Source organism: Helianthus annuus, chromosome 1 (assembly GCF_002127325.2).
Source record: "Helianthus annuus cultivar XRQ/B chromosome 1, HanXRQr2.0-SUNRISE, whole genome shotgun sequence".
Classification (NCBI taxonomy): domain Eukaryota; kingdom Viridiplantae; phylum Streptophyta; class Magnoliopsida; order Asterales; family Asteraceae; genus Helianthus; species Helianthus annuus.
Window position 1 is genome coordinate 99,538,113 of NC_035433.2, and position 10,422 is coordinate 99,548,534.

Genomic DNA, 10,422 nt, shown 5'->3' on the forward strand with positions numbered 1-10,422 from the left:
CCTTGGCAGGCCATGGATACATGACATGAAGGCAGTCCCATCTACATATCATCAATGTGTAAAGCTTCCTAGTCCATGGGGTGTGGTGAAGATTGAGAGTGATCAACAAGAAGCCAAGAATTGTTACACATCATCAATGAAACCAGCCTCAAGACCCAGGGAGCAATAGCAATTAAAGCATCCTCCAAGAGATGTCCTGGAGGTAAGAGAACAAGATGTGAAAGATATCCTTATGGATCCTGAGGATCCTGAATCCAAGATCTTCATAGGATCAGGGATCCTCAACAACATTGAACAGGATCTAGTATCCTTCCTAAGGAAGAGAAAAACTACCTTTGCCTGGAAGCATGAAGACATGACAGGTATCTCTAAAGATATAATTACTCATAAACTTGGTATTGACAGGTTATTCAAACCCATACATCAAAAGAGGAGGAAATTTGCACCTGAGAGGAATGGTATTATCCAGGAGGAGGTAGATAAGCTGCTCAGAGCAGGTATGATAAGAGAGGTCAAGTATCCAAGGTGGTTAGCCAATGTGGTTGTTGTTCAAAAGAAAAATGGAAAGTGGAGGCTATGTGTCGATTTTACCGATTTAAACAAGGCATGTCCCAAGGATCCTTTCCCATTACCCCACATTGACTCAATGGTGGATGCTACCATGGGTCATGAGTTGTTGACTTTTATGGATGCTTCATCTGGATTTCAGCAAATTCAGATGGGACCATCTGATCAAGAGGATACAGCCTTTATGATCCCAACTGGTATATATTGTTATATTGCTATGCCATTTGGACTAAGAAATGCAGGTGCTACTTATCAAAGGCTAGTCAATATGATGTTCAAGGAAGAAATTGGACACACTATGGAAGTCTATATAGATGACATGGTGGTTAAGTCCAAGAAAGCTGAGGATCATCTTAGAGATTTGGAGGAAGCATTCGATATCCTTGATAAATTCAACATGAAATTGAATCCTTCAAAGTGTCACTTTGGTGTTAAAACAGGCAAGTTCCTAGGCTACATGGTAACAAAAAGAGGCATTGAGGCAAGTCCAGAGCAAATCAAGGAAATTGTGAATATAAAATCTCCTGCCAATGCAAAGGATGTGCAAAGATTGACAGGGAGGATCGCAGCCTTGAACAGGTTCATATCTAAGTCATCAGAAAAGTGCAAGGAATTCGATGACATTCTGATAAAGAACAAAAAATTTGAGTGGACTGAAAAGCACGAAAATGCTCTCAAAGCCCTTAAGGATTACCTATCCTCAGCTCCTGCCTTGATGAAACCAGAAAAAGGGGATATGTTATCCTTGTATTTGGCAGTCTCTTCCAAAGCAGTAAGTGCGGTCCTTGTTAAGGATCATGAAGGTACACAACATCCTGTCTATTATGTAAGTAAGAGTTTGCTTAATGCTGAATCCAGGTATTCACATTTAGAAAAACTTATCCACGCTCTGATTATGGCATCTACTAAATTAAGACATTATTTTGAAACTCATGCCATTATTGTTAGAACTAACTTTCCAATTAAGAATGTTCTCAGGAAACCTGAAATGTCAGGAAGGATGGCCAAATGGGCAGTGAAGCTCAGTGCTTATGATATAAGATATGAGCCAAGAACTGCCATTAAATCCCAAGCCTTAGCCGACTTTGTGGCAGATTTCAGTAGTGACTTGCAAAGGGAAGCTGAGTTAGAAGTCCAACTGCTTAAAGAGACTAAGGATCCTTGGATACTCTTCACAGATGGAGCCTCTAACGTCAAGGGAACTGGACTTGGAATACTACTAAAATCGCCACAGGGGGACGTAATACCCCACTCAATAGCTTGTGAGTTTCAAACTACTAACAATGAAGCTGAATATGAGGCCTTGATAGCTGGTTTGCAAATTGCCAAGCACATGAGGATCAGGTATCTTGAGGTACATGTAGATTCATTTTTAATCACTAATCACTTTAAAGGATCCTATGCTGTTAAAGGTGAAAAGCTAATCAAATATTTAGAGATAGTCAAAGAATTGGCACTCTCTTTTGTTTCCTTTAGTTTGGCACAGGTACCCAGAGAAGAAAATGCAGAAGCTGATGCATTGGCCAACCTTGGATCATCCTTAAAGATTCCAGAGGATATTAAGATTCCCATTATTCATATCCTAACTCCTGCTATTGAGGATCATGTAGCTATGGAGATAGGAGAGGATTCCGCAATCATGCCTAGTGATGATTCACAATCTCATTCAGGATCATGGATCCTTCCAGTAATGAGATATATACAACATGGAGAGATCCCTACAGGAGAAAATCCTAGAGCTTTCAAAGTCAAGGTATCTCAATTTACAATGTTAAATAACATGTTATATAAACGCTCTCTTGCAGGACCATATCTAAGATGCATTGAGGATCCTAAGTTCAAGAAGTCCTAAAAGATTTTCATGAAGAAGATTGTGGAAACCATACCAGGGGCAGAGCACTGTTCTCAATGATCCTTAGGACAGGATACTATTGGCCTACAATGAAGAAGGTTGCTGTGAATTATGCCAAGAGATGTGATGCTTGTCAGAGACATAGCAATATCCTTCATCAACCAGCAGAGCTCCTACATCCTATATCCTCTTCTTGGCCCTTTATGAGGTGGGGAATGGATACAGTTGGTAAACTTCCCAAGGCACCTGGTGGAAAAGTGTTCATGCTTGCTATGACTGATTACTTTTCCCAGTGGATAGTAGCTGAAGCTTTTGCTCAAGTCAGAGAAAAAGAAGTGATATCCTTTATTAAAAGAAACATTATTACTAGATTTGGTATTCCTTCTGAAATTGTTTGTGATAATGGATCCCAATTTATTGGGAGTAGAACTACTAAATTTTGTGACAGCTGGGGGATTAAGATGAAAACATCAACACCAGTCCACCCACAAGCTAATGGTCAAGTAGAATCATCCAACAAGATCATCATCAACAATTTGAAGAAGAAACTTGGGTCCAAGAAAGGAAAATGGGCAGAAGAGCTACCTTATGTGCTATGGGCTGATAGGACAACTCCCAAGAATGCTACTGGACAAACCCCATTCTCTTTAGTGTTTGGGGCAGAATCAGTGATCCCTACAGAGATGGTGGTTCCTACTGCAAGAACAAGCATCCGTGATCCTGAAGGAAATGCTGAAAACTTGGTTCAAGACTTGGATACCATAGAAGAACTCAGGGATTTGGCAAGGATAAGAATGGCTAGTTATAAACAAAGGATGGCTGGAGCTTATAACAAAAATGTCAGGATCAGGAAGTTTCAAGTTGGTGATATGGTGTTGAGGAAAGCATTCCAAAATACCACCAATCCTGCTGATGGCAAGTTAGCACCAAAGTGGGAAGGTCCCTATCTTGTTGAAGCTGAGGCAGGAAAGGGGGCATATCGATTATTAACAATGGAAGGTGATTTGCTACCAAGAGCTTGGAATGCTGTCCACTTAAACAGATACTTCATGTAATAAGGATCCAGGATCCTCAACTATTTCTGTGTCCGATGTCCATGAAGGATCCTCAGAGGATAGATGATCCTCACTCTGGTAATGATCTAACCTCAATTTATCCACTTCTTTAATTAACTTATTTACAAGGAGAAGGATCCTGGATCCTTTATCCTTCTTTCACTTAATTCTGAGTTTTGCAGAAGATTGAAATATCCTTAGCAAAGGATCAAGTATCCACAGAAGTCTCCTAAGTTTTATTGGGCTTATCCCCAGAATTGTTGGGCTTGTCCCCAGTCTTTTGGGCTTGTCCCCAGTTTTTTGGGCTTGTCATCAGTTTTTTCGGCTTATCCCCAGCTTTTGGGCTTGTCCCCAGTTTCGCCCGTAGCGCACAATGATCCTGGTGCAGTTCAAGGCAATGGGACCAGTACCCGCTTTAGGGGCTGACAATTTCATTGTACTTGTTGTATTTAGGATCCTATGTATAATGGTAGACGTACCATACATCCGTTCCTATGGTTTCTAACGTTTTCACGTTAGCTAAGGTTTTGGCATTTTCATGTCACTAAGTTTGGATAGTCGCCAGTGAGGGCCATACTCCAGTTTACATAAGATCCTTTGGGCTTGTCCCCAGTTTTTATTGGGCTTGTCCCCAGAATCGTTGGGCTTGTCCCCAATCACTAACTTTTCTCTTATAATGGCTTAGTCCCAAGTTATGTTCCATTTCAAGTTTCTGAAGCTAAACAACTAAGGATCCTTGATCCTAACCTTTTACTAAAGGTTTGTCTTTTGGTTATCCTGATTGTAGTATTAAAGGTTTAGGATCCTAACTTGGATTCTCAGGTATGATCCTTATTTACCTTCGCTTTATTCTTAATTTATTTGAGTTACCCTTATTCTTTGACAACAGGATATATGATCCTTAATATACATCACTTTTTGAATTTTTCGATTAAAGGATATTTGATCCTTGATCATATCCTAAGCTTTTTTAACAAAATCTAATATACCTTTGTCATAAACTTGCAAATTCAAAAGAAATAAACAATAACAACTAAAAAGACATAACATATACAACATGAGATAGCCAAAAGATTAAGGTTTTATTTATTTATCAAAAGTTAAACCCTTTAAAGATTGTCAAAATTACCTACCCCAAGCATCTACCAGCAATCCGTGGCCCGTCCACTGGGGTAGGTAAAGGGTATCCATGATGATAAGTTCTAAATAAGCGCAGGTAAGGAAAGACGGCAGGATCACAATGGCTTCATCCCCCAAACAGAGGATCCCTCCACCATTTGTAATCCGACCTATTGTTCGAAGGATTCGTGATCCTTAATCCTAAAGCTACTGTTTAAGTACAGACCAACCATTGTTCAAAAAACATCAACACCAAAAAACATTAAACCATAAAAAAGGGCTCCGGCCGCGTCTAGATAAATCCATCATCGCCCATTGTTCCAGCCTACACCTTCGCTGCATCATCATCACCACCAGCTGCTCCTTCCGCTTGATCCTTCAGCCCACTGCCACCAGCCTCTATTGCCAGAACCTCTTCAATCTCCTCTTCATCATCCAACTCAGCTAGCTTGGCCTTCCAACCTTCCTGGTCCCAGGAGGTCCTGTCGAAGTTAGGATCCACAGCTTCCTTAGCCATTTGGAGTTTGATCTTGAGCATAGCAATGGTAGCAGAGAGCTTGGCACCCTCCATCACTTCAGCCTTCTCCTGATCAGATGTAATGTGGGCCAGGACCAGCTCCCTCTTCACCAAGTTAACTTCATTCTCCAGGGAGGCAATCTTCTGATCCTTCGCCAGGTACATCTTCTGGAAGTCCAGCTGCTTCTGCTCGGCCTCATCAGCATAAGAATCCAAGAGCATCTGGATCTCAGCGAATTTCTACAAAAAGAATGACACAACTTAGGATTCGTTATCCTCAATATGGGCAGAACAGACTTAAGGATCCGGGATCCTTACCTCAGAAACATACTCATCAAATTGGTGTCAGATGAGAGGCAGGCCTTCAAGAGTGTCGACAGTCTTTCTCTTCTTTCCACCCTTGCCCTTGGTGCTGACGGCCTTAGGAGCTGGGATGCTAGGGCTAGTAGCAAGTTGTTTCGTGCCGGACCGGGAGGAAGCAAAAGCATCAAGATCACTGACACTGAAGCGAGAGGCTGATTTCGAGGACTTTCCAGCACCTGCAAATGGCAAACAACAGATAAGTATCCTTAATCTATATCTATTTAATCATACATAAATGTAAATACTTACTTGACATGGTGACCGAACCAGAGGATACTTCTTGTGAATCCTTTGTTTTGGCCTGGAACGTTCTAACTGCAGGATCAAGGCTCCAAAAGGCAGCGATTCTTTCTTTTGTTGCAGGGGACTCAATGAGATGAGAAACTGAGATAGCTGCATAATAAAGACAGATAAGGATCAGTTATCCTCAACAGAGACAGAGTTACTCCTCGCAGAAGAATCAAAAGGTTTGAAAACAGCATCCGCCGGGAAACAATGGTGGATCCAATCAATTTCAGGATCGGTAAAGCGACAGAGTTCTGATGAAGGATTCTTGATAATGCCTTGGCTTTTTAAGGGGATGTCCTTCTTTGGATCCTTGGTCGGTGAGGATCGAAGAACCATCTTTGCCATGGATGTTCAGAGAATGAAAATCAGAACAAGTATATGAAGAGAAAAGGAGGAAGAGAGATACCTGATCAGTCTCCGAATGAGGATTTAAAGGGAAGTAACACACGAATTTAAATGCCTCTTGATCCTTATCTCTAAGTTCGAATTTATAATGATGATTTTTGCAGTTTGTCACTTCACTGACGTATGATGTGCAACGGCTAGTCCCGTTCTAACGGCTATATTTACGTTATTCAGTTCGTTGCAGATAAGGCACAAAAATATGACTCATTAAGTTGTATTTTATTCCTCATATTTTGGGGGCAATTGTTAGGGATGGATTTTCTAAACCTAAGGATCACGGATCCTCAAGTGCAGGCAGGATCACTGATCCTCAGTTCTTTTTGAATCAAGGATCCTCTGAAGACGTTGCAGGTTTAAGGATCCAGGATCCTCAATGTTATCCTAACACCAATGGTTGTTTCCATTATATTTGAACTTGATTTGCAGGAGTACACGAGTAGAACTTGGTCTTGCCGATATTCTTAGGGAATATGCTCTCAATATTCTGCACGTGCATAGCTTAATGACCGTTATGGAAGTCGTGGGTAGCTAGCACAATTTGCGGGGTGTTTGTTATTTAGTTTATTTCTATTTTTAAAGGGGATAACAAGTCTTGACAGTAAGAACAATTAGCAACACACACACTCGAAAGCTCTCTGCAACATTTTGGCGATTATACACATATTACACACTAGTGATCCTTGTAAGAAGCTTGTTATCATCCCGATTTGTAACCTTTATTTGTTTAATTGAGTTGGTGATCGGTAGTTTCCATCACCCGAGGTTTTTTATGCCGGAGATCATCTCTTGATCAAGGGCTTTTTCCACGTATAAATCCTTGTGTCTCTTGTTCATTTCATTTACAAGTTGTTCATACAATCACAATATAATTCAAGCATCACACCTCACAAAATAAGATTTGGTTGCATTATCCTAGTCTGATTTTTGACCAAAACAAACCTTTTGATCCATTTGTCTTAATCTTGACGAAGACGCCCTCAATGCATGTTTTATACACTACAAGAAAATAAAGCTAATGCAACCCGGGTAAAATGTCACACAGGGCTTTAAAAAGGTTGCGTTAGGCCTAATGTAATCTTTTATTGGGGGCTGCATTAGAAGCAGTTGCATTAGACCTAATGCAACCTTTTTAAGGTCTAATGCGACATTTTTTTAAAGTGTTGTATTTATTATTTAAATGCAACCTTTTTAGTATGTAACTTTTTTACATTCTGATGCAACTTTTTTTACTTTAAAATGTAACTTTTTTATACTCAAATGCAACTTTTATTATAGCTTAGTTCCAAAAATACAACCTTTGCCATACTAAAATACAACTTTTTATATACTCAAATGCAACTTTTATTATAGTTTAGCTAAAAAAAACAACCTTTTCCCAAACCTAATGCAACCATTATTATCTTTTTTAATAGAAAATGCAACATTTTTTATATAGCAAATGCAACATTTTTATGAATTTTAGTTACAACAAATGCAAGCCTATTTACACCCAAATGCAACTTTGTAACATTAATTCAATTACTATTTATTAATATGCATTTAATCGCAATTTTGTCAGAATAATAACATAGATATCATTGATAGTCAAATGGTGTACTTTAACATGCTTGTTCAAACTCGAATAACAACATACTCAATATAAAGTTTCAATTAAAATAATAAAAAGAAATCAAAACATTCTATCAGCTCAGTTCAATCTCCAACTAGTACAAAGACTCAAGAATTCTAACTTTTGAAAAAAATGTCTATGATAAGAAATCAAGAGAAGAATTTTTAAAACAATCATATTGATTTGTAGCAAATATGACATTATATAATAAAAACTAAATTTAGTTTTGCAATGAATGGTAAATATTAATTGATACCACTCACATACATAATGGACATGTCTTTCTTAACCAAAAATTTCACTCCTTTGATGAGGAACTTTCCTGAGTTGATTATGCTAAGCCTGTGAGGAACTTTCCCAAGTTGATACCTGTTCAGCACGGCTGTGCCAATATCAAAAGGTATCCGCATTGATCAAATGAAAGAAATTTTGATCTTCTAACTACAAAACATTTAAGTAAAATAACTTGAGTTGATGTAATAGAGTAGGGTAATGCAATAGTTGCTTCACATTAAGGTGTTGGAGGATCATGCAACATAACGTCATGGCAGAAAGTACTCTTTACTAAAAGATGTAACTAAAATATAAAAATGACAAAGGAAAACATTTATCTGTATGGTGTTATCTATGTTCTTCATAAGTGCAATTTCAATCAATATAAGTGGTTCACCTGAGACAAAAATGTGCTGCTAATCATGTTATTATTCAAAGACGCATAGAACTTTCAGGTTTCAGAGCATTACTCCTAGAAAACATATTGTGTGCTAAAGAGGGTTTGATGTAACAAATTCAATACAAATATGCCCTCTTAAAAAGGACACGCTTCTTTTTTATATAATTGGTCACTCATTTGCTTCTTGAATCTCAGTATGAACATTGGAAGTCAAGTGCATGAAGACTGACCAGGTATAGATGGATGAATGTATCCAAAACAACGGCAACCTAGTCCAACTCGTGCCCATGCTCATCAGTTTCATCACCTGATAGTTAATCATTTTACATCCAAACAATATGAACCAAAATTCATAATTGTAATAAAAGAAGACTCACCGATAGGAATCTCAAGACCAACATACTACTTCAACACATCCCAAATTTTGGTCCTCTTAAGATTATACGTTTGAGTAAGAATTAGTGATAAATTATGACATTTTCTTGAGAAAGACATAAATAGCCCTGCATCACCAAACCCATCAGTACCATCATCAAACATGAATAGTAAGGAAAAAAAACCAGAGTGTATCTTTTCACCCATGATAAAATCATTTAATGTAGTATCCAATGCTTCCTTTTTGTTCATTGGTATAACTGAAAATGCATTGATTCTCGTATTTGTTCAATAAATATCTCTGGAAGTATTTTAAAAAAGATTATAATTGCACAAAAAAGCAAAAAGAAACTCCATTTTCTTGATAAACTTGTATGTAATGATCAACCATATAAGATCTTTTAGTCTTGATCAAGGCTTTTCCGTTAGTTAACTTTTGTCTACCAAAAAGCAAAAATATACAGATTAATGTCAAATACTAGAAGAATAAAGACGTTTTCAGTTTATTTTTATGAAATGACAACAAGTCTTTTATCCTAAAACAGTAGGGATATGATACTTGTTATTATCCGTAAAAAAAAGGCTTTAGTGTTTACCGTATTCGTCTTTAAACAAAAACTAACATCACTAAACCATAGTCAATTTGCTAGAAAATAAAGATATTAAGTAGCAAAAACATCGCAATAATCTCACTATCCCAAATGTCTAATTACACTTTATTTTTTTAATAAGAGAAGACATGAATCAAAACTAGGAAAAGACCTGGATGAAGACATAGCATTTGTGAGCCGCGGTTGCAGGCAGGCTGGTGGTGACGAACTTCGGGACAACATGGCTCCCCCTCCCGTGGGTCACCGTAACCAGTGATATGTGTAAGAACAATTTATTAGCAACAACTAGAAAGGTGTATATAAGAACAATTTATTAGCAAAAACTAAAAGAAAATGCCAATTTTTATCATCTATAGCAAAGGTGTATCTTCCTTTATATTGATGCAAACAAACCTAATGGAGCAATCATGTTACCCTAATCATTTATATTGATGCAAACAAACCTAATAGCGCAATCATGTTACCCTAATCATAGTTCAAATGAAAATAAGATAATACCTTGAGTGTGACCATCATGAAATTTAATAGTACAATTTCACATCAAAATAGTTCAAACGAAAATAAATAAGATAATACCTTGAGTGTGACCATCATGAAATTTAATAGTACAATTTCACATGAAAATAATTTCCCTTGAGTAATACCATTACCTACTAACTCGATCGAGTAATTAACATCACATTTCAACAGTTTAATATCACCCTTCCTAAGTCATTTATCTCAAATATTGGGTATACCCATGGGTTTTGGATAAATCCACTAAGTTAAAAAATTACCCGTAAAGTATAACCGACCCAAAATCCGTCGGATATCTACCGGATAACTACTAATCAATTATATTTATCATTATCACAATAAAATATACTAAGTAACTACAATCCATATAAGTAAAATGCCAAAATGTATATAAAAAACCCTCAAATGCATAGATGACAAACATAGTGTATGCCAATAGTTGATATATCATGTATATACATATTAAAAAAAT